Source organism: Carettochelys insculpta, chromosome 3 (assembly GCF_033958435.1).
Source record: "Carettochelys insculpta isolate YL-2023 chromosome 3, ASM3395843v1, whole genome shotgun sequence".
Lineage (NCBI taxonomy): Eukaryota > Metazoa > Chordata > Testudines > Carettochelyidae > Carettochelys > Carettochelys insculpta.
Genome location: NC_134139.1, coordinates 45151784 through 45176807, shown reverse-complemented (window position 1 = coordinate 45176807; position 25024 = coordinate 45151784). Strand labels below are relative to the sequence as shown.

The window sequence follows — 25024 nt, the reverse complement described above, 5'->3', positions numbered from 1 at the left end:
TGCCTCCCATGCCAACACCCAGTCTGGAACGCCACCTAGCCTTGCTTACCCACTTCTTCTTTTACCGCTGTCAGTGCACACCCCAGTGTGGACACAGTGCACAGGGCTGACAAGTGATGCTGGGGTAAGTCCCATTGTACGCCAGTGGAGCACCCCTAGGTTTGCACTCAGGCGGAAACCCAGGCTATCGACATGCCCTCAGAGGGTTGCGCTACTCCAAGACAAGATCTGGTGCTATGGTATTGGCATGGGGAGGAGTGGGGAGTTTGCTGTTAGGCAAACCAGGCAGATAGGGTTCTTGGAAGAAGGGAGGGTTCAGGATGGGTTTGAAGGAGGGAAGGCAGAGGGTATGATGGAACTGGGTGGCCATATTTCACAAAGGGAAAATGGGACATCATGTGGGGCAGGCCTGAACTATGTCCCTGCTCCGTAGCTTTGGCCTAAGCCATTTTTTGGAGCCTTCCCCCTCACCACAGAGGGCTGGTCTGAGCTGCTCACCCAAACCCCTCCCATTCTGCATGGGGGCACGCAGGACTATGAGGTGGCTATGTCTCCCAAAGGCTGGGGCTGACTTCACTGCTGGCTTGAGCCTTGCCTGTCTGCCTTCTGGAGGCCTTCCTTCCCCTCCCCACCAGAGCTAGCTTTGCCACCACCCTGCCATGCTCCTCCATGCTCCATGTTATGGCAGGGAGGGCATTTGTTCCTTTGGCTCCTACCACTTGATTAGGGTGGCAAGAGCCACCAGGATGAAGGCTCAGTTTCTGTCAAGTCAGGCAGGCTTAATAAAGGGACGGTCCTGGCTAAGGTGGGCTGCCGGACGCCCTAGGCAGGCTGGAAGGAAGAGGCTGTCCTCACTGTGGGAGCTGTCTGAATCAAGCTGCCATGCGCACGGAGGGATGGGAGACGTGGGAGAGCTGGCGGCAGGGGAGGGACCAGGGAGGGTGCCACGGAAGACAGGAGATGGGATGGAATGGGGTCGCGGTGGCCCACTGAGTTATCTGGACATATGACCTTTGACCTGTGTCTTGTTATACCACATGAAGGCTGGTCCTCAGGAGACCTCACAGACAGGAACGTGGAGGGGGAGGAGCCGAGAGAGGGGAATGAGGAAGACCGTGTGCCTGATTCTGTCAGGATGGTCAGAGAAGGGGGGCGGGGAAGCGAGGGTAGGGTGGGAACAGGAGCAGGGGTGCTAGGGTTTGGCTAATTTTTGGTGGTGCCCAGCAATGTTATGTGCACTGAGGCAGGTGTCAATGTGCACCACGGCTGGAAACTCACACCGCCGGCTACAGGCACTGTGGGCAGTTTGCATATCGGCTGGATGGCATGGGAATTTCTCCTGGGTGGCTGCCCTTGTGCTCAGCTTTCTGAGAACTCTGGTGCCCAGAACAGGTCCAAGTTTCCCCCTCTCTGCCCCTGACCACCTGCTTTGGGATCTCATGCATATTTTTATAAAGAAGGTAAGAGTGGGCTGCAAACAGTAAGTGTGTGACAATGTCCCTGTGCTGCACGATGTAGGGGTGTGAAGATGAGGGCTTTTGTCTGGGGCTGAGGGATTTGGGGTCTGGGAGAGGCACAGGCCTAGCTGGGATGTGGGCTGTGGGATGTGGCCAGGGATGTGAGGCTCAGGGTGCAGGAGGTGGCTCAGGGCTGGGGCCAAGGCTTGGCGTGTAAGGGTGTGAAGACTCTGGCTGGGAGGTGGACACTAGGGTGGGGCTTGAGATGAGGAGTTTGGGGTTCAGGCAGGCTGCCCTGGGGCTGGAGCCAGAGAAGTACTCCCTCAGCTCTCTCCCTGCTGGCAGCAGTGAGCTCTGTGGGGAGAGGCTGCTGATGGCAGGAATAAAGGGAGCAATTTAAATGGGTCTGGGGTCCTTGGCCACTGTCATGGCAGCTGTGCCTGCTGTGGGGGAAAGCCTCTCTGGATTCAGAGATGCTTTTCCTTTGCCCATGCAGGTTTTGGGGTGGCTGAGGCAGTGGAGAAGCAAGTACCACGGCCTCAGACACCCTGGAACCTGTGTGGGGCATAGAAAAAGTGTTGGAAAGAAGAGACACTGTGGCTTTTCCCCAGAGAAGGCTGCGTCGGCGTGGCTGCAGCTATGGCTGCACTGTGCCTCCTCTAGCAGGTGCAGAAGGAGCTCGAGGCTTTCCGGGACAGGGGGGCTTGCGGCCCTGGCTGAAGGAAGGGGTGGGGAGTGGCAGCCAGCTGCTACCCAGGGACAGGCTGGACATAGCAGGTCAGGCCGGGGAGAGAGATCTGGCCCTGAACACTGGTGGAGCTGAGCCCCGTGCTCTGAATATTGGTGAAGGATGGGCGCCGTGGGCCCATATACTGCTCGCCTATGAAGAGGGAAAGAAGGAGTCAGCAGGGAGCAGGCAGGTGTAAGAGTTGCTCAGGGAAGAGCAGTGAAGCAATGCAGAGCAGAGGAGAGAGTCAAGGGCTCCGTTCTCTGCACTGGCACCTGGGTCAAATTCAGGATTTCAGTTCCAATCTTTAAAGCCCTCTACAGAGCAGCCCCTTGTCAGCAGAGGGACTCAACTCATCCTGCTCAACACAGACTTCCCACAACAGCTGCGACCTGTGGAACTTAAGAGGCTCATGGGCATGACACGGGCCTGAAATAGGGCCCCTCTAACCCAGGTCCCTGCCTCCTGGAGGAGCTGGGCATGGCACTGAACCTCCACACCAGCAGACCTGCTCCATGAGCCTTCCCTCATCGGGGGCCAGAAAGGGAGTGTGCGGGACTGAGAGCTCAGGGGAGAACCATGCTGGGGAAAGTCTGAGTAAAGGAGATGGCTGAAGCAGCGAGCGCGGAAACCTCTGGTCCCCTCCCTTTCCACTCCCAGAGTGGCTTTTTTCGCCTACTCTTTCCTGAGCTTGCCTGGTAGGGACAGAGCTGTCTGCTGAAACCTGGACCGGGCTCCCCTTTATCTTCACTCAGACTGTTAAAATGCCCAGGGAGGAGGATGGCTGCTGTCACTACTGCCTGAAGGGATTTGAACCGGTGACCTGGAGATGAAGAGTTCTGTACGTCACCCTTCCCGAGTCATTCAGTCTCCATAGGTTTCATTTGTGCCTACGTCCTTCAGTGGGAGCAATGCAGCCCACCCCAAAGCAAATGCCAGAAACCCACGCGAGCGCTCATCTGGCAGGAGAAACCCAGGCGGCTGGGTCAAAGCTTGCCACATACTACTGCTGTCTAGTGAAACATCACGGCTCTCCAAAAATGCAGTGTGGCACTCCTGAACATCTCCTGTGCTTTGCATTAGAGCGCGGACAGGTGAGGAGTTTCTTTGGTCTAAGTGAATCCCAGCTTTCGGGGGTTTTTCCTTGTAAAGGGATAGGGATAAAAGGCAAAGCTGCAAGGGTGTTAATCAGTCAGATGATTGTTCCCGAGGCCTAAAGCGCCAGTGCTGATGGTAGAGCACAACCAACTGCCAAACAAAACTCAGGCTTTTCCTTTTCTTGTTTTGGAACGGGACATGAGTGGTGTCTCCCCTGTGGTCTGTACTAAGACGAGTACTGTTCAACATATTCGTAAATAATGGAAAAAGAGTTAACCAGTGAGGTGGCAAAATTTGCAGATGATACAAAACCACCCAGGATAGTTGTCGAAGGCAGACTGGGAAGAGTTACAAAGGGATCTCTCAAAACGGCAGATGACATTCAATGCTGACAAAAGCAAAGCAACGTACATTGCAAAACGTAAGCCTGACAATGCACACAAAAGGCTGGGGTCTAAATTAGCCATTACCACTTCAGAAAGATCTTGGTGTCGTTATGGTTAGTTCTCTGAAAACAGCCACTCAGCGTGCAGTGCAGTAAAAGCAGCAGAATGTTTGGAATCATTAGGAAAGGGATAGATAATATGACTGAAAAATCATATTGCCTCTATATAAACACTTGCTAGGCCCACATCTTCAATGCTGAAAAAAGCTCCACGTCTTAAAAAAAGAGATGTATTGGAACTGGAAAAGGTTGAGAAAAGGGTTTAAAACAGCTTCCATATGAGGAGAAATTAGAAAAAGACTGGGCTTTTGCAGCTTGTAAAAGAGATGACTAAAGGGGATATGAAAGAGGTACTGTATGGAAAATCATGACTGGTGTGGTGAAAATAGAGTAAATGACACTTTCTTTTTTTTTCTCATAACACAAGAACCAGGAGTCACCAAATGAAATTAATAGGCAGCAGGTTTACAAGAAAAAAAAGCAAGTGTTTCTTCACACGATGCACAACCCACCTGTGGAACTCCTTGCCAGATGATACCGTGAAGGCCAAGACTACAGCGTGGTTCCCAAAGAGAGCTAGGTAAGTTCAACTAGGTTAGGTCCCTCAATAGCTACTAGCCAGGATGGGCAAGAATGGTGTCCCTTGCTTCTGTTTGGCCAGAAGCTGGAAATGGGCAACAGGATCACTCAATGATTTCCTGTTCTGTTCATTTCCTCTGGAGATGAACAGAGGAACGCAGGATACTGGGCTAGATGGATGTTTGTTCTAACCCAGTATGGCTGATCTTATGGCTCCATTGTTCTCAATGGAACTGTGCTGATTTATGCCAGCTGAGGCTTTGGTCTATTAATTTCAAGGGAGCTGTACCAACTTCTACCAGCTGAGGAGCTGGGTGTATATATGCTCATGGGGAAGGGTAGGACAATAATCTGCCCTCCCTGAGGAGATGGCCCACTTTGGCCAGTGGTTCTGCACGGATTTACGCTAGCGGAGGACCTGACCCGTTAATATCAAGGCAACGGTGAAAATTTACACCAGCTGTAGATTGAGCTTATAAACGCTCTCTGTCACTCATGGAGCCCTAGGTGCGCTTTCCTTTTATGGTGGTAACCTTGAGCTTGGGACCAAGGAGGCCACTGCACAGACCAAGAGATCGGGCAGTTAATGGGGAGGATCGGCCTACTGTCTTGGCAGCATATGAGTAATCCTCAGGTTTAGGAAGGAATTCTGGGTGTTTGCTCCCTAGGCTGAGGCATGCTGGGCAACTGGTACAGTCTGTCTCAGGGAACATCGGATGAGGGCAATACTAGTTGTACATCTGAGTCATCTTCCTTCCATACAGAGGATTCAAAAGTCTCCGGTGCTGGCAAGGGCAGCCAACAGTGGGTGATGAAAGGAACAGAGAGGCTAGGAGTAAAAGGACTCTGTGCTTCGCCTGACGTGAAACAGAGGGGAGCTTCCGTGGTTTGCTTTGTACTGGGTACGCATCATCATCCTGGGACGTCCCCTTCTTAAACTCTGCGGGCCAGAAAGGGTACACATAGGCCTCATGCTGGCACTGTGCACAGGGGATAGTTTCATCTCTCCACCCGTGACAACGGGTGCTCCTTCCCACCGTAGCGGGCCTTTTGTGTCAGAGCCCTCTGCTCTTCCTTGGAACCCCACTGGAGTCCATTCCCAGCCCTCCTCGCTCTGTCACTGATTTCTGCCTTTAACCTCAGTTGCTGCTTTTCCCTGACAATACGTGGCTGGTCATCTCTTTTGCCAGCTGGCTTCTCCTTTGCCGACAGGCCCGCAAAGGCCAATTGCCCCAGGGCTCAGCGATACAAAAGGGCTGGGGGGTGCTTGCCTTGCCAGGCCCATTAAATTGTGGCTGGAGCGCCACATGGCACCCTCTGGGCAGTGCTCTCTGGGTGGTGCTGAGGGCTGCCCAGCTACATCTCCACCCCTCCCACCCCAGGCCCCAGCCCATCCGAGACATGGAGAAAGGTCCCCACGTGCCTTGCCGAGGGGCTGGGTGAGGCTGTCAGCCCTGCTGTCCTGCCTTCCTGTCGGGTATGATTTCCTCCCAGCTCCCTGCAGTTCAGTGTCTCACTTCTCTCCAGCAAGTGGCCAAATACCCAGTACTCCCTCTCTGTTTCCCTCTACTTAGCTCTCCTGCCAGCAGCCCTATTTCTCTTGCCCTCCTCCTGTTCCTGTGGAAGTTGATGTGGTGATGGTGGTGTGAGATCAGGATCAGGCCCAGTGTTTGTACACCAGGTTTAATCGTTGACCCTCAGCTTCCTCGGCACATCTACACAATTGGCACTTTGACCAGGTACTCAAAGACCATGTTGAGGGGCTGGAGCGGACTGGGCTGTCAGTGCCTGTGTATGCTGCCACCTGAACGCCACCATGGCTGGAATAGTCATTGAGGGCTTTGGTACTCCATTGAATAAGGAGCTGAAACACTCCAAGTCACTGTTCTCCAGACTGCAATATGCACTGAACACTGTAACTCATCCAGTCACCTCATTGTCAGATGTCTTCACCCCATTGTTCATTTCAAAGTCACCCTTCATGGTCTTTGACCCCTGCATGGCTGCACCCCAGATGACTACCCAGACCTCCCCTCTCTGTCTGCTCCCTCCTCGCTTGTCTCTTTGGTTTCCTGTCACAGCACTGGCTCCTGGAACATCCTTTTTGAATCACCTATTTCCAAGCTCAGCGGGGAACCCCTCTGCGTCACTGGCTGCTCCATCCACTCCTGTCTCTCCCCGTCTGGAGTGACTCAGTCAGTGAGCCGTAAGACAATCCTGTCTGGATGCACAGCCCAAAGCTGCACTGTTGGACTGGTGGCTGCTGCATGGGGTGGTGCAGACTTCTGCTATCCCTCTGCATCTTCTGGACAGCTTCTGAGCAGACCATCAATGGTTTCACCCATGGCTGTGAACAAGGAGGTGCCACACGCATGGCTCAGTAGGCTAACAGGCCTCAGAAGGGTTAAAGCTCATGTGTGTCTGGACAGGAAGTTCCTAATTAAGCCTGACTGAGGTCTCCTGCTGTCTCCCTCTTGCCGGCAGGTGGCAGGGCAGCTCTTCCAGTGAGCCCCCTCCCCCAGTGCCTCCACACAGGCCCAGAGCCATATGGCCAGAGGTAACCCTGCTCGCCAAGCATGGAAAACGTACCAGCCCTCACCTGCTCTGCGATTCATGCAATCAAACCAGCAAAGAAAACCCTCTTCCCCCCGCCACACGACAAATGAAAGCACATGCCTGGCCTTCTGGCAGGGGTTGGTCTGGACCCACTTCCTTTGCTACCTGGGAGTTTGAACCGGGTGCAGTTTTGTGCAGGACCATGAAAAAGTGGCTGAGCCTGGACGGGAGAAAACCTTGTTGGAACTGCCCTGTGACGGCTGCCTGGCGCAGCGCCAGAGGCAGAATTACAAGTCCTATCCAGGGGCAAAGGTTGTGGGCCAGAGTCTCTGCTGGTGCAGGCTGGCACAGCTCCATTGAAGTCAGTGGGCACGTCCTCTGTTGGGGTAAAGTAAGATTGTTCAACTGACATACAAGAAGCTCTGCTGATTTCCACCAGTGGAGGATCTGGTCCCCTCTGATTTGTATCAGCTGTTGCATAAGCCAGCTAGCCGGCTCCTGCTCAGGGCAGTAAAACGATGTGGAAGGCAGTGAGGTCAGAATCATGCTCTCTGCCTTGGCCATACACTGCTGGTTGGGAACTCCCCTTGCACCCCATTGGGTCTGCCCATGCCTGCGGGTGGGGGAGTTCTAGTCCTTACAGAGAATAGAAATAAGTGAGTAGGATAAGACGTGGGGTGAAATTCTCTGGTGCAAGCAGCAAGGACACCCCCTCCCCATCTTTGTGCATGAACTTCAGCCCCATAAAAAGGACACGGACAAGGACCAGGCACTACTTAGATCCCAATTTAAGTGGTGCATTGGCCTGGGGTGGGTCCACTGGTGACATATGGGGGCATGAAGGGTGATATGCTGTCCTAGATAGGCCAAGTGCCCCCCGAGAAGTTAATAGCTTAAGCTAGCTGCCCTCACTTTGCTGCACAGATTGCCTCTGGGTGGACCCTCTGCACAGGGGTCAGTGTCACACCTGAAGAGCTGAGGCTGAGCTGACTGCTTCCTGTGAGCCCTGACTCCTCTCTGAGGCTTCCTGTTCTGGATCTAGAGCCAACAGCAGCAGCAGCAGCATGCAGACTTGCAATGACCACAACGGAAAGCAAATATTCTCCCCCGCCCCCAAGCCGTTCCCACCTTGGTGGCAGAAAGCAAATCATTAGTATTTTTCATGACATCACCTCACCTGCTTTGCCAGATGGTTTCCTGGGGTGCGGGGAGGGGATCCCTCCCTTTTGCCCAGGAGCAAAGCAAAAAGCCGTGGCTTACAGGGCAGCGCTGTTTGCACCTCACCAGCCAAGGCCACAGAGCGAACGCGGGTCATGAGCACCTGCGTGTCAAATGAGCTCTTTTCCGAGCTAAACATCTCCTCAGACGCTTGTATCAGAAGCTTTGGAATGCTCATGGCCCCCATCATCAGCTCGCTGCTGCGGAGGGGTTCTTTCTGCTTGCAACAGTGACGTTCCTGGCTCTGTGTAAGAGGAAAAGAAATTTAACTCAGGACAGCTTGAGTCTGCTGGCCTCCGGGGCTGTGCCCACACCTCAGGGCTTGCTTGCAGGCTGCGCCGATGCTAGGGAATGTTAGAAACACAGGAATAGCCAATTGGGACAATCCCAGAGAACCATCTAGCCTTGCAGCCTGTCTCAGAAGAAAGCACAACGAACTCCACGGCGGACAGATATGGCGTAAAGCGTGCAGGGATATTTTTCTTGCTAATCCCTATCATTCAGAGGCTGGCTTGTGCACAAGGAAAATATTCCCCTTCTCCCCACCTTCCTACCAGTCCGACTGCACTAGCAGCAGCCCTAGTGTTGACTACGTACAATTTTTTTCTAAAATTGCCTAGTGTAGACAGAGTTGTGGAGTGGTGGTGGCTCAGAGTTTGGTGGGGAGTCAGGGTCTTCCAGAGCTGACTTTGGCCCACAGCGCTTGGCATCCTGGTCCTGTTTCCCTTCTCTGCTCCTGTAACTCCTGACTCCAAAGGGGCTCTCCTGACACTGAAATGACTCCTCAGACCTTTTGTTTGTCCCCCTTGTGCCGTGCGACTCATTCACTGCTTGTAGGACAGAAGCACCTGCTGGAATGACAGTGCTCTGTTGCCTACAGCACCGTGTACTTGGGCAGCGAGAGCCCCTTTGACTTGGCTTAGCTCTTCAGCTGGCTCAGAGAGAGGTGGCACGTTTCCAAAGCTCACCCACCAAACCCGTGAGAGCCAGGGTCCCCGGAGTGTGAGTTTGCTGCCCTCTCCCTCGGACCCACTAATTCTCTTGACTCTTCTCTAAGTGAAGGAAAGAAAAGTTCAACCTGCCTCTTTTGGTGGTTCAGCATTTCTAAATTCTGACCATTTGCCCCCTGGTTAAAAGTAAACCTGACTTTTCTTTCTCTGCTGTTGGAGGGAGATAGAGCAAACCAGGATCTCACCCTGGCAGGCCCAGCTGGAGCACAGTACCTGGGTACTTATTAATCAGCAGGGCTCCTGAGTGGCCCTGAGGCAGCCCTTGCCACTAGCACGCAGAAATGTCAAACAATGCTTATTCAGAACAGGTGACTGCCGGCCCCTCCAGCTCTCTGTTCCCTCTTCTGGGTCCCTGGAGCCCCCGTTGACAAAGAAGGGGATCAGGCCAGCCCTTGGTGGTGTCCCCAGAGAGGGAGTTGGGTGCGGGGGGTACAGACTGGCCGGTCAAAGCAGCTGAACTTCACGCTCCAGCTGACGAGGCTACCACAGGAGTGAGGAGAGGGCGAGAGGGGAGCAAGGTTTGCAGCAGGAAGGAGCTGGCTGCTGGCTTCGGCTGCACAGTCTGTTAGCAAAGTTGCAAACTCCTAATCTCTCCCCCTGCCAATTTCCTCCCCCCGCCTCATATAAACACCCCTGGGCGGTTTCTTTTCTCTTTGGTATGAATGTGATGATCTTTCAGCTCTGTGATTGGCCCAACGGTTTGTCATCAGGGACACACCTCCTGGATGGACTCCACCCCTCCCCCACCAGTGAAAGCTTTGCCTTGTAACCAGTGGGCGTAATTACATCAGTTACTCGCTAGAGCACAGACCTGCTTGAAGTTGTTTTTTTTTTGCCTTTTGGAGCCTGTGAGTATCTGGCAGTCTTTAAGGACTAGGAAGCGCAGCGCGTTTCAAAGACTCAGCACTGGGGGGGCTATCACTCAAACTGCCCTCTCCCCTCTCAGGGCTTCGGCGCCTGGTCACATGCAACCACAAAATCGTTTCCATCGTCGCGGCTTGCCTGGCTACCTCCATGCAGCGGAAAATGCAGCTGGCCCCTTTTAATGAGCCCTGGCAGAAAGCGGCAAAAGGAGCCTGTTTCCCAGGGCATTCAAGACTCAGCAAGACTGCCTCTGAGAACAGATCCAGCTGAGCAAAGGCACCTGTGTGCCAAAGCACAATACATGCCGTACAGGAGCAAGGCCCCTGCAAGCCAGGGGCGGCTCTGTCAGGGGAGAGGAATGGCCCTAGAGAACAGCATTTGGCACTTGAACCCTCTCTGGCGGGGTGCTGCTTTTCTGTGGGGTTACTTAAGTAAAAGCTCAACAAGAAGTCCTGGGGCACCTTATAGACTAACAAGTATTTTGGAGCGTAAGCTTTTGTGGGCAGAGACCCACTTTGTGATGATGTGAGTCTTTGCCCACAAAAGTTTATGCTCCAAAATATCTGTTGGTCTATAAGGTACCACACGACTTCTTGTTCTTGAAGATACAGACTAAGATGGCTACCTCTCTGATACTTAAGTAAGAGCTGTGCACTTGGCAAGGAGCCTCTTGGATGTGCTCTGTAGGGCTGGCTCCTCAGCTGGCTGTAATTCAGTGTAGGCTCACTGAAGTCTGGAGAGTCATCGTTGGTTGTTAGCACCACCGTCTTGTCTCATGAAATGTCTAAAGAGTCCCTGGAAGGGCATGTGAAAGCAGGCCCTTCCCCAGGGCAGGTAGGCAGAAAGCTCTCCTGCCACCTCCGCCCAATTTCACCTTTGCAAGGACCTCATCCTTGACAGTGGAAAAGATGGAGTCAGCAGTCCCCATGCCTGTTTAGCTCTGCAGGCCTGCTGGGGTGTGGCCTTTAGGACTGGTGGCAAGCCAATGGGGTGGGTTAATCCTCCCATGACTCCTTTGAGAGGCAAGTTCATAGCGGTAAACAATGCAAACAACCTTATCAAACTGGCAAGCGGGTAAAGGGACCTGTCACCACACCAACCATTTCCTGCAAAGAGGCCCAAGCTGTGAGATGTTTGGCCCTTCTGCCCTACCTGGGGTATCCTTCATCCTGACTGGATTCAACTAGTGTCTTAGGACCAGCTACTCACTTAGGTTGCGTCTACACTAGCAAGTTCTTTTGGAAAATCAGGCCTTTTTTTGAAAGAATACATGGAGTGTTCACACACACAATGTGCTCTTTCTATCTAAAATTGAAAGAACACGGTTCTTCTTCCAGAAGCCCTATTCCTCTCCCAGGTCAGAAAGAGCGCCTCCTTTCAAAAAAAAAAAAAAAAGGCATGTGTAGACACTCCACAGGCCCTTTTTTCAAAAGAGCAGTCCTCATGGCCCCAGACTTTTCGATCCCTGGCCCATTCTTTCGAAAGAGCAGGGGCTGCGTGGATGCTCTCTAGTGAAAGAGCAGATCTTTTTTAGATCCATTTAGATCGATTTAGATCCATTTAGATCCATTTAGATCGATCTTTCGATCTGCTTTTTTGGATGTGGACCTGCTCTTTCGAAAGATCTCTGTAGCGTAGACACTGCCTTAGGGTATGTCTACGCTAAAGATATCAGAGAGGTCGCCGTGTTAGTCTGTAGCTTCGAGAACAACAAGAAGTCTTGTGGCACCTTATAGACTAAAAGATATTTTGGAGCATAAGCTTTCGTGGGCAAAGACCCGCTTCATGCGGAAGAGTTTTTGCGAAATAGCTTATTCGAGATTTATTATTCCAAAATAAACTATTCTGGAATAATGCATCCATACTACAGGAAATCCCCAATATAAGCAAAACTTATTCCGAAAGCATGTGTCCACCCACAGTAGAGCCTATTTTGGAGTAGAGCCCCTTAAAGCACTGCTTCCAAGGGCTCTAATCAGAAATACTATGTCTACACAGCAGCTTTATTTTGGAATAAGCTATTCAAAATAGCCCCTCTTCCCTGTCCGTACAGCCCCTATTCTGAGATATCTATTTCTGAACAGGGCTATTCTTCGTAGAATGAGGTTTACAGAACTTGAAATAAGCGTTGTGTAAATGCTTGCAAAGTTATTTCGGAATAGCTGCCATTATTCACAGTGACACACTTTGCTGTGTAGACACATCCTTAAAGAACAGGGACAAAGAGAGCTGATTTAACATGCAGGTTTTAAACATATAAAGAATGTCTGGTGTCCTTCCAGAGCACTAGCTCCCCTCTGACTGCATGGTCGCCTGTGCAACCTGGCTTCCGTCTTATTCCTTTGGATCTCCCAGTGTTGAGGGCTGTGGCTTGCCATGGGGCATATTTTGCAGGAACGTGGGGAGAGCTACCAGGGAGGCCACATGAAAATAGGCACTGGCAGGGATCCAAATTTTCAAGCATGGCGTCTAATGTTGGGTGCCTCTTTCTGGAGTGCCCCCATTTGGATGCGTAACTAAGGTCTGATTGTCAGAAGGGAGGAGGCACTTACAGCTCCAGTGGAAGTCAAACATTACCATAGGTGCTTGGCTCTTCTGCAAATCAGGTGTTCTGAGGCTAGTACCCAAAAGTCAGGGCACACACAATGAACTGATGTTCAAAATGGGAGTCTGCCTCTCTAGAGCTGCGGATCATGACAAGGAGGTGTGGGCAGCCAGAAAGCTGCATTACCACAGCTCAGGCCCATTCAAAGTCTGTGTGGGCATTTTCTGCTTCCCCAAATTCCTTATTTTCCTTTGCTCTAATCCCCAGGCCTGGGGGAGAAGGCCAGCTGCCTGACATGGACATTCTGAACCCTTGCGCCAAAGCACACATTGCCATCTCCAGTGCTCGCAAAGAGTTTTAAACCCATCCCTCCCAGCACACCCTCTTCAGGTGAATGAATGATTTTTTTATACTGCTTCAAATTTTCTCTGAATGAAGAATTTGTAAGCGATGATGCTTCCTTCACAGAGATCAAATGCTACCATAACAAGAACAGAATAATGTTAGTAATACTAATTATCAAAACCTCATTTGTTTTAATCCACAACTCACAAAACAACAGCCCAGCCCAAATCCTCACTTGCCCCGTAGATAAATCATGCAATTTACTTTGTCAGCATTGGAGAACAGACACACTAGAAGTCAGCTGTCTGTGCCACAAGCACACTGGAGTGGAGCTGCCTTTTAAAGGGGCTCCCTTCTCTCCAGTGGAGCGCTGTCTTCTGCCTCACGTAACCCTCGGAGCAACTCCACTGACCTAGTTTGTTTTAATAAACATGAGTAGTTTGCATTATGCACTGTCCACTCCACAGGGCTCCCTTTCTTGCCCTGCTTTACAAGGCTGCCCACTTAATATCTTGGGAAAAGCTAAACATAACAGCTTCCAAGTTCCGACACAGGGTACAAGTGCCAAGCTTTCCTTCTGAATGTTAGCCTTGGATGAGACCAGAGAGGGAAAAATCTCAGCTAGGAAAGTGCGCAACCTTTCATGAATGTTTTCTCTAACTACCTTATTGCCCCTTTAAGGTCAGGAAGATTGTATTTAAAAATAATAGCTGTTCAGTTAACCAGGATTGCAAAATATTTTATCAAGACTGTGCATGAAACATGCCATTCCACTTTTCGTTCTTGAGCTTGAAATGTCCTTTTATGTTCAGATGTTTGATCTGCTTCTTTTTCAGTGTAACTTTCTGGTTCCTTAGCTCTCAACTGCTGATCAGACTCGGTTAAGGGTTCATTCTCATTGGGTCTGCCAAGCCAAAAGAACTCCGATGGGGGCGAGAGGTGAAATCCTGGCAGACATTAAAAATGAATTAAAAGAGTGAGTAGAGGAGCTCAAATTATGGGGATAAGACTTTGCTGTTCTTTTGGAGGAGGGACTTCTGGCTTCCTAATTACTGAGGGAAGTGAGCAGCAGAGATTTTCAGCATTACCCTAAATGACTGATTTGATCTGGAGCTTCAGCGAAAAAATGGCCAGAAAAACTCAGAATTAGCAGAAGCAATCAGAAAGTTTCTAGTGGTCCACAGCATTTGCTCAACTAGAATGACTGTACCTGGGCATTCTCCAACCTCAGAGCTGTGCTCTGCATCCGACATAGCCATAAAGTCAGATGGAGACCATCTGAGGTAGGTAGATAGACCTTTACAAGACTCCTTCCTCATACACTGCAGTGCATTAACAGTGCTGGAGCAGATGTAGTGTCCCACTCGTGGTAGGTGCTCCATAAATTCTCATGCTGGAGAACATACAAAGCTTGGGGAGAAACCATGAAAGTAGATGCAAAACCCATACAGGACTTAATACTGAACTGGGAAGCGTTAAAGGAAAACAGCAGAGTTCTCATGAATACTGAGTTAATCCCAGATTCATATGCACTAAGCCTCTTTCTCCCCCAGTGAGGTGGCAGGAGGCATTCAGCACACACATTAGTTTTTAACTAATCATTATAAGAAACTCCTTTCCCCTCTTCTAAAATCCTTCTGGTGCTCCCTGCTTTCCTGGAGATTTATGGGCCAGCTTCTCAGCTAGTATAATTCAAAATAGGTCCATTGACTTCAGTGATTTACAGTAACTGAAACTTCTTCTTCCCTGTCATGGATATTTCCCCATGGACAAAGTGGAGGGGTGAACTCTGCAACAGGCACAAAAACTGTAGAACTTTCGAGTGTTGATGCAGGTTGGCATGCATCTCTTGTTAGCTTCCCCTATGGCACTTAACTATAAAGAGGAGCAGAAGCAGGATGGCGAGAGACACTTGGTGGTTGGAATGAAGTTGGCAAGAGAAATAACAGCATCTTGCTCAATCCTAGTTAAAGGGGAAAAACTTTTATCTAGAAAATGCCAAATATAAACCATTAGCAGACACTGTCCTTATTAGAGATGCTTCAGAAACAGGACAGTAGCAAGCTCACTTTTGCCAACTGGTAATAAAACAGAGTGACTAAGGCCCTGCTTACACAAGGCCAGTGGTTCTCAGTGTTTTCCATATACCGCTCCCACAGAGAGCCTCTTCCCATCTATCTGAGATTGAGCCAGGATCTCCATCACATTTAGAGGCCCGAGGAGAAGATGGTAGTTGGGAATGCAGGCTGGGAATCCTGGAGCTATTTTTTCGGGTTGATTGCAGATTCAGGCAGGTGTTGGTTTATTCTGTATTAATATTTTGCAGCTTATCTTCAAAAATGAAAGGGCTGGAAGCATTTTTTCCTATGTAAGGATAAGAAAAAGAGAGGAGAAGGGAGGGTGCTCATGCAGCTTCTGAAACCTCAGTTCTCTAGGGTTCACTTAGGTTGATAACCCTGATGCTAGGAATGATCTGTGGTGAAAGAATCAGCCACAACTCCTCCTCTGGCACCTACCCTTCAGTGATGATTGAAAGTGGTTTAGCCACTAATGTAGAGGGGGATGCCAAATGTTTTTCAGCAACCATTTGAGGGTGTGAGCTAGAACCATGAGGAGTGAGATGTCCCACATGCTTTCTACAATGGGTATTGAAAATGGGTTAGCCGTGTCTACACTGGCAACCAGACTGCTTCAACTTTAGTGGAGGTCTGCTAGGAACACGATGGGCCATTTTCCTTGTGTAGGCAGCCCTGACTTTCCCCACTGGGGAAACACTATTTACCCCGAATAAAAGTTGCCTGGACTTGGTGGGGCTAGGGTCAGTTTCTAATGAGGAGAAAATCTGCATTGCTTTCCTTCTAAACAACAGTGTGGGACTACATCTGAAGAACAGAAGCAAGGTCAGCTTTACTAAGCAGAGCATGTCTAGAGAGAAATATGTCTCCTCCCAATGCCTAGCCTAGGTGTGTGTGGGGAACTGCACAGATACTTAGCAGATCTACCCTTGGGACAGGCTGCCCATCTCAACCCAAGAGGCAGAACTTCTTCATGAGGAACAAACAGTGACTAGCATAGACTCCAGCAATATAAATTCTAATCTCCTTGGACATGACATTCAAAGGGGCCTCTTGCCTTTCCTCTGGCTCCATGGAGGAAATGGGATAAATTCTCCCAAGCCTGGAAGTCTTACGTGCTATTCAGCTAAAATTGGACATCTCCCTGTGGAGATATGCCTCACAAGAGAGAGCAGGGCAGACTGGAAGAAGAGAGAACAAGTCTTGAGTTTTGGTGAAAATCGCTGCATTGTTTGTGCACAGCATGTATGGTTTGTTGGGGAACAGGGAATGGTCTGTCCAGGTTAGAGCTTTTGTCTCAGAAGATTAGGTCCCTATTCAGCAAGGTACTTAAGCGAGTGCCTAACTTCAAGCACATGCATAATCCTGTTCCCTTTAGTGGGACTATTCACATGTATAATGTTAAGCACATGTGGCAAGCACCTTCCTGAGGCCCTTGAAAGGAAGGACTAAGAAATGGAGATTTAAGAAAAAGGCCTTCTTCCTAGAATGAAAGGGAAAATTAAAAAGACCCTATAAAAATATCTCCAACCTCTAAGTGGGGACCACCTGCTTAAGGGGAGGTGCCAGGCTAACAAATGAAGCTCTAAAAGAAGCATTTGGACAGAGGCTGTTAATTATTGGTAAACCCTGAATATTCACCCTAGCTACCTTCAGAGCCTGATGCTGATTCCTGGAAATGATGGCAGTGCCTTCATCCAAAAGCGTGGTGAAAAAAATCCTGGGATTTCACTGTAGGGGCTGTTGGGCAGATTTAATGGACTTCTTACATAAAGCTGTCTGTTCTTCAAGTTCCAGAAGAGGAAAAGGGACGTGGATGAATTTCTGGATTTTAGCAATGTCTCAGTAACCATATTCTAGAGAACTAAGCCTCTGCGGTAGCATGGAAGGCCCAGGTGAGGTACTAGCCCCTGAAACAGAAGGGTGGGAACTCACAGCAACAGAAATTTTCTTCCTCTGGATAATTAGATAAAATCTCTGAGCCTGGCCTGTCTTGGCCAGGAAATTGACATGAGGATGCTGTCTGCGCTCTTGGGTTGGGCTGTTTTTACCATTTATCTAGTAGAGGAAATGCAGAGATGACTTAGGAGGACCATGTGACCGAGAAGCTGTGACCCCCTCAATGCCAAATAGCAAAGAGTTCACTGGTCTGTAATGGTAGCCTCAGAGAGGCCTGGCAAACTCACTTCCCACAGCGTATTGCTGTCTTAGTATTTATCTGCAAAGTATATTGCGTGAGCACTTAAATGCAAGCCAGGATCATACTGGTCATTAACGCAGCTGTGGAAGGTATGTACAGGTGACATTCATACAAAGTAAAAATCTGCCCTTTGAGGTTTGTATCAAGGTGTTGCCATCCCCTGCGGAGGTGGAAAACTGGTTTTGTGAGACAAAGGGACGTGAATTCAATGCTGTACCTACTTCATTGACAGAGTGTACACTATAAGCCCCATGCGAGTTAACAGGTGATGAGACACTGAGAAGAAAAAAAACAGCGAGGGGAACTGAGATTTGTCCAGAAATGCAGTTTCAAAGGATTACAGGCCTATAACTGAGGGAGGAGAGGGAGGAGACAGCGATTACTGTCAGCCATCTTTTGCATCCATGAAGTGTGAATCCTTCACTATGTGAGGGATGTGAGACACTAAAATAAACAAGGATTTTAGTCTGTTACAGTTTAGTGTTGATTAAGCAGCGTGCTACAGTTTTTTGTTTTATATGTTACCATTTCTGATTCCACTATCTTTATTCATGGTCTCTTAGGCTACATCTATGCTACACAGTTATTCTGAGATAACAGCTGTTATTTCTAAATAACTTTGCTAGCGTTTACACTACACATGCACTATTTCAAAGTAAATTTGAAATAGCGGGTGCATTATTTTGAAATGGGTAGCCATCACTGCAGGAGGAACAATGCCTATGTAGAAAAAGGTATTTTGAAATAAGCATTACTAAGACAAGAAATAGCACTATTTCAAAATAAGCCATAATGCTGTCCATTGGTACCATTTTGAAATAGTGTTATGTGTCCAGAAATGCTATTTCAAAATAGCAGGGTGCTATTTTGAAATAGTGGGGTGCTATTTTGACATGCATTTTGGCTATGTCTACACTTGCATTCCTCTTTCAAAAGAGGAATGCAAATGAGGGAAATAAAATGCAAATGAAGGCTGATTTACATATCTCATGATTCATTTGCATAATATCTTTTCAGAAGAGATTTTTTTGAAAGACGAGACTCTTTCAAAAATAAGCCCCCTTTTTTGAAAGAGCCGTGCTTCCTGAAACAAAATAGGAAGGAGGGTTTGTCCGAAGACAGCGTTTATTTTTGAAAGATCCCCAGCTACACCGCTTTTTTGCTTTTGCAAGAACTTCTTCTGAAAAGAGATTATGCAAATGAAGCATGAAATATATCATCAGGACTTCATTTGCATTTTATATCCCTCGTTTGCATTCCGCTTTCGAACGAGGAATGCAAGTGTAGATGTAGCCTTTGTGTGCAGCTGTGTAATTTCGAAACAGCTGTTTTGAAATAACTCTTAGCGTAGCCATAGCCTTACATCTTGCTCTTTTATGGGAAATGTATGATTGTTTCACTGTAAATGTATTTCACATGTTGTGATGTTTTAAAGGATCCACTCCTGAGTTGTACAAATCTAGTTGTGTACAAATTGAGTTGTTCCTTTAGAAACAGTTTACTTGGTAATTACTTTGCATGTCCAGTGACAAGGGCTGGATTCTATGGTGAGGCCTTTCCTGAGGTGTGTGGGTACATCTATTATTAACCTTCATGGCCCAGTAAGAGCTGGCAGAGCCTAGCGAAGGTGGTTTGGGTTGTTCACTGACACTCACTTAAGTACAAACGTGCACCTCTCTTGCCGTGGCAGCGGGTAACAAGATGACTTGCCCCTGGGCACCCCAAGATAGTGTCAAGAAGCAATGGACTGGGCTACTTTGAGCTAAAGCTTGGAAGCTGGGCAACCGCATGAGAGCTGAAGAGTGAGGACACAGGCAACACCTATCATTGGGGGTGGAGCAGGGTGGGGTCAGCCCGCCCTGCTGGGAGAGGTGAATTTTGTGCTGGTGGAAAGCGCTGACAGCGCTCAGGAAGCACAGGGAGAGGTAGAGCATGGGTAAGCACAGTATAGTAAATACTCAAGTTACACAGGGTTACGTTTCTGCAACCCCTGCATAAATTAAATTTTCATGCAAGTCGAGGGGAGACGGGAACCAGGCTGCCGCCTGGTTCCTGGCTCCCCTGGGCTTGCAGGAGCCAGGAAACTGACCAGCCCAGCAGGACTGATCTGTTCGCTGGCTCCCAGAGTGGTGGGGAGCTGGGAACCAGGGGGCAGCCACTTGCTGCTTGCAGAACCCGGGAAACAGACCAGCTGGGACCGAAAAGTGGTGGGGACCTGGGAATCAGGCAGCAGCCTGGCTCCCGGCTCCCCTCTGCTTGCAGAGAGGGGAAACTGAGCAGGGCAGTAGCCTTGTTCAGTTTCCTGGCTCCAGCCAGTGGAGGGGAGCTGGAACCAGGGACAGTCTAGCTCCTGGCTCCCTTCTGCTCCTTGGAGCCAGGAAACTAACCAGGGCTGCTCCCCTGCTCAGTTTCCAATCTCTGCAAGTGGAGGAGAGCCCAGAGCCAGGCTGCCACCTGATTCAGAGCTCCCCACCGCTCCGAGGACCGGGAAACTACTCCGTCAGGGGTGGCAGCCCTAAACAGGTGTGCCATGATATGCAACACCTCATTATCATAATAGCGGCTTTCGGAACGCATGCCACCTGTGTAGACGGGGGCCCTTTGAAAGGACCCCCCAGACTTCAAAAGCCCCTTCTTCCTGAAACCAAATAGGAAGAAGGGGCTTTCGAAGTCGGGGTCCTTTCGAAAGACCCTCTTCTACCTGGGCGGCATGTGTTCCAAAAGCAGCCCTTTCAAATTGCGCACAGCCACCATTACAGTAGTGAGCCGTTGCATCTTCATGGCAGCACCTCATTAGCATTTTCCAAAGTGCCTCATTAACATGCCCCCTCCAAAAGGAGGGGGCAAGTATAGACACGGCCACCTTGAGGGGGTGATCCAAAACCCTGTGAAATCAATGGAAGAACTCAGTGACTTCAGTGGGTCTTGGCTGACGCTCTACAGGTAAGCTTTAAACTGAAGCTTCTGTTAGGTAATCTCTCCCCAGGCTGTATATTCAGAAGGTTGGTTTAGAACCCATTAGATCTGAAGCCAGGCCTGTTTAGCTTCCTGCTCAGAGTTCAGGGTGCACATTGTTTTCTACTGTTATGTGTTCTGCCAAAGGCTCTGACTGCATTTTAGAATAATCTCCCTAGGAGACATGTGGAGACAGATGGGACAAACTTCTGAACTGTATACTCTCGGGATCTTGCGTTATTTAAGTAGGGGTTGTCCAAGTGATCTAATGGGGGACTTTGCCGTCTCTGGCTTAATCATCTTCTCTACTATATATTTTAGTGTGCGTCTGTCTGTCTGTGTGTCAGTGGTGCATTTATTCAAGAACTCCTCCGAAACCATAAACTTACGACCACAACATTTGGTAGGCAGCTTCCTCTTAACCCTAACCGAAACCAGAAATGGTTGTGCCTGGATAGTGGGAAATGCCTGAATTCCCAGGATTATCCAGAACATGGAAAGGGAGGGGCACCAACAGGGGGATGGCATACTTCAGAGTCACCGCTGGGGGCAGCGACCAGAGGGAACAGCAGTACAGCAGAGTGCTCACTGGGAGAAGCCACAGCAGGAAAACAGTGGCCACATGGAGACAGGGCTTTCCACCCTGCAGGGAGAGATAAGTGCCCCTCTGTCCCACCTCCCACTCCTGCTGCTTGGGCATAGTGCCTATCAGGGTGAGCCCTACTGCCTCCTCGCAGGTCCCCCACACAATAAGCCCCCAATCATTTGCATAAACCATAGCCTTTTTCCTTTCACTTTCCAAACCAAAAAAAAAAAATTATTTCACATAAATACCCAAACAACGCCATTTCAATTTGCTAGCAATATAATATAATATAATATAATATAATTTTAGATCTTTTCCCGCAGAAGGATCCCAAAGCACAAAGTGTGCACTTTAGGTGTGTAATCTCTTTGTCAATCTGTAACCACACATGTGAACCAGCTCTCTAATGTTGAAATGCAGCTCTCTGTGGAGTGGAATGTGGCAGCTATTGAACAGATTTATTTAAAATGTTTCTACAATGTTTATTTGTTCTTTCTTTGAGCTGGTGAGTGCAGTGCTCCTACACAGGCCTGTAGTAAGTCAGGGAGAGGATAGGCTAGAGAACAGACATATAGATATTTGTAACTGAGACTGTTCCATAATGTTGTAAAACTCCCTGTTCTGGTCATCCCTGAAGCTGTTTCTAGTCTGCTGTTTGCCAACCCTTTGCGTCAGTTTACGTTTTCTGTTTTTTATTTCCTTTCTCAGGGGCTGTCGATGCTGTCTGGCTCCTTTCCTATCAACATAACTGAAATTCATGGCATGACCTCTAATTCCCTCTGTCCCATAGCCAGACTCCTGCAGAGCGCCTTTTATCAGATAGCAGGGCCACATATTGTTATATGAAGTGTGTGTACAAATTTACCCAACCTGTTACGCTGGCATCCTTACCCGATAGGGTCTCCTTTCTGGAGGAGCTAGGGGAATTCTTGGCCTCCTCAGGGCCGCCAGGATCTTTCTTTACATAAAGAAAATATGTCGGCAAGAAGGTGGAGCAGTTACAAATGTTTCTGCTATTTTCCCTCCCTAAGGAGAAATGCTCAGTCGACTCACATGGCATAGTCTAGCGTCACTGCACACAGCATCACGTCAGGTCAAGGTGGCAGCTGCTGTGTGTATACAGCTTCCATGACCATAGAACCTGAACCTCAGATATATTAATGCACTTACGCTGACAGCACCCCTGTGATGCAAGGAAATATGGTTCCCCTGGTTACAGAAGGGAAGCTAAGGCACAAAGAATTGAAGTGACTTGCTCAAGGCCACAAAGCCAGTCTGTGGCAGAGACCGGAACTGAGGCTAACGCACTAACATCCTAGTTTAATGCCTGGCCTGCAAAATCATCCTTCCTCCTTGGCTGCATCGCCTGTTGGGATTCACATCATATGGAGCTCTCTCATGCCATGCTGTTGTAATCAACAGTGGTTGCATACAGAGACAACACAGTTGTCCTCAGGAAATATACCCAGCTCTCTCAGCCCTACAAAGCAGAGCTGCCCGCAGTTTCAGCTGCAGGAGAGCTCCCAAAGCTGTGAGGCAGTAAGATGCTGCATGGTCACTGGGAAGACAGAATAGATGGTTGCATTGCAGGGGCCAGCTGCTAACAAGGGGTTGTGATTGCTTGTACCATGCCCGTGTATTGTGCAGCATTCCATTACTATCTGTGTTGCCCATGCTGTGGTGTGACTGGCTCATCTCCTGTGGTGCCATTTTGTGTCCTTGCCCGCTGCCGCAGCCTGTAGACCCTTCCATGTGGCTCTCCATGCTATGGCAGGGGGGAGGACAAAACCTCCGAGCTCCAAACTGAACAATGGGAGCTGAGAATTCATGCTGCACTGCCCCCACCTCCAGCAAAATCTCTCAGCTCCAATTTGCCAGTTTTTGGCCAATAGGAGCTGAGAAATTGTGCTGGGGGCGGGGGTAGCACCCGAAGCTCTTCCCCTTCTGTGGCCGTAGAGCTGCCACAGGCCGGAAGAAAAGGCTTGCTGGGCTGAATTCAGCCACCAAGCTGCATCTTGCCCACCCCTGATCTAGGCCATCCTTGGCAGGTGTTTGTTTAACCTGCTCTTAAAAATACCCAAAGATGAAGATTCCACAACCTCCCTAGGCAATTTACTCCAACGCTTAGTCACCCTGCCAGGTCAGAAGTTTTTTCCTCATGTCCAACCTACATGTCTCGTGCTGCAGTTCAAGCCCATTGCTCCTTGTCCTGTCCTCAGAGGTTAAGGAGAAAAATTTTCCTCCCTCCTCTGCTAACTTCTGGAATGTTAACCATGCCAGTCCATGGCAGGCCAAGAAGAAGCCAGTTCTGCTGCCCTGCTGCCAGCCCTTTCCTGTTTAACCCGGGAGGAAGAAAGCTCTAGGTTAAGCAACCCAACTGACTGAAGCTGTGGCATGAGGGTGTGGGAAGAGAGACAGTTTCTGGACCAGCAGGTCCTAAGCAACTTAGAGCTTTTCGCATTATAAACAACCTCTGGGAACTCAGAGACAGCCTGTGCAGATTCTTAAGCCCTGATGTTATGTCATAGGTAAGCAGCTGTGTTCCTCACCAGCTTCATTTTCTGCATGGGTGCAAATTACATTCCCGCAAAGGGGACATTAAACAACGCGCAGCGCAGCACCGCAGACAACAGGGTCTCTTTTGGTCCTTGCTCCTTGTTCTCACACCAGTTTTGTGTGCTGTTCTCAAGCGCAGCTTACACCCCATGGTTATACATGAGCAACGACACGTTCTTTAGCTCAGCTCTGGGCAGGTTGAGTGCCAATAGCACAAACTGCAGTAGGTGAAAAAGCACACAGGTGTCAAATAGTTTTGGTCTCTCGAGCTTGGTGGAACAGATGAGAAAACATTTCCAAGGGGGCAGGCCTAGACTCTATTATGGGATTGATTATTATGTGTTGAGCGCTGACAGTGCGTGTGGCACTGTACAGAACAAAGAAGAGTCAAGACTTCAGGGATCTTCCAGTCAACATACAGTGACAACAGAGAGGGATGTAACATGATGCAGTTCTAGGAGAACAGTCAGGATTGCAACCCTTCGTGGGTAGAGTTCGTATGCTTCATGGAATAAGTGCATTTTGAGGTGAGGATGGAGGTTGCCGCGTCAGGAAGGGACTTCCAGGGGCTAGAACTTACAAGGAAGAAGGTGCTGCCACGTGAGCAGGAGACAGAATGGAAATGGGTGTAAGTAGCTCAATTTGGATGGAGCAGGGGTGAAGAATGGGAGAGGAATAAATGCAGATCCCGGTGACTGAGGATGTTTTTCCATGGTGCATGCAGCTTTTAACCACACCTTTTCTTTTCCCCTAGTCCAAGCAAAAGAAATACCCAGGAGGTGCTGGACATGAATAAAAACCAGCCTCTGCTTCTCTCGCTTCATTGAGGCAAAAAGACAGTGGATGCAACGTGCTTGCACATGGGGCCCAGCTCTTCATGCAAGTTGGTCCTGTTCCACATGGATGGTGCCATGGCAGTAATGCATTTGCAAGCTGCTAGCTCCTCTGTGGCCCAGCTCTTGACATATGTAATATCTCTGACGGTAACACATTGGACAGTGTCATGCCACTCTGAATCTTGCATGAGTGCCTGGGTGCAGCTCTTGGAAAGTTTCCATAGCTGTTGGCCCATCTTCCAGCCTCAAGATCTAACCATCATGTTAATCTTGATAATACTCACAAAGTTAGCCCAGCAGGGTGTGCATTTAATGTGATTCATCTGAACAAAAAAGGAAATGATTTTTCCCACCCCGATGGTCATTTCCCCAGAGGAGGCATTAATAGCAATACCAATGCAATCAGATCTATGAATAAATACAAAACCCATATCCCAGGAAGTCTTGTGTTTATCAGATTAAATAAAAGTGGCAGGAAATGGCAGAGGAAATAAAGACGAAACATCATCAGAAGGAAAATTCTATTGTTCAGCAGCGCCAACCTCTGAATGATCCAAGATACTCCTAACCACAGTCATGGGCTGGGGACTCATGACCAAGATGCTCCTGTTGTATTTATTGGCCACTTTTTTTTTTCTTAACCACATGACAGAGAAAGTTGTTGGGAAAAATTAGTTATTGTGGCTTCTTCCCCCCACTTTCTGTATTGCTGCCATCCCAGGAGTCACAGGAATGCCATGATCCTTGGTTCCCTCAAAACTCCCCTCAAAGCTCATTTCTAAGGCAACATTATGGATTGGAATGGAGAAAATGTCCTGGGCATTACCAGAGCGGGATGAGGACAAATTGCTTCAGACCTTTACTGATCGTTTTCTTTTTTATTTTCAAAGTTTGTATGTTATTGACTTTGTGAAGTGAGGAAAAGAGAGTGTGGGGTGAGAGACCGGGGGTGGGGATGTGTGGAAGGAAGGA

General features: G+C 49.1%; 1 long non-coding RNA gene across 1 annotated transcript in view; it reads left to right on the top strand.

Annotated features, from left to right (window-relative positions):
* The window catches only part of LOC142010262 (uncharacterized), a 40975-nt gene extending 16499 nt beyond the window's left edge, over positions 1-24476 (top strand). The window contains exon 3 of the long non-coding RNA XR_012644746.1: positions 23971-24476. This is a non-coding gene — a long non-coding RNA (uncharacterized LOC142010262). The remainder of the gene's footprint in view (positions 1-23970) is intronic.
* Positions 24477-25024: the final 548 nt, after the last annotated feature.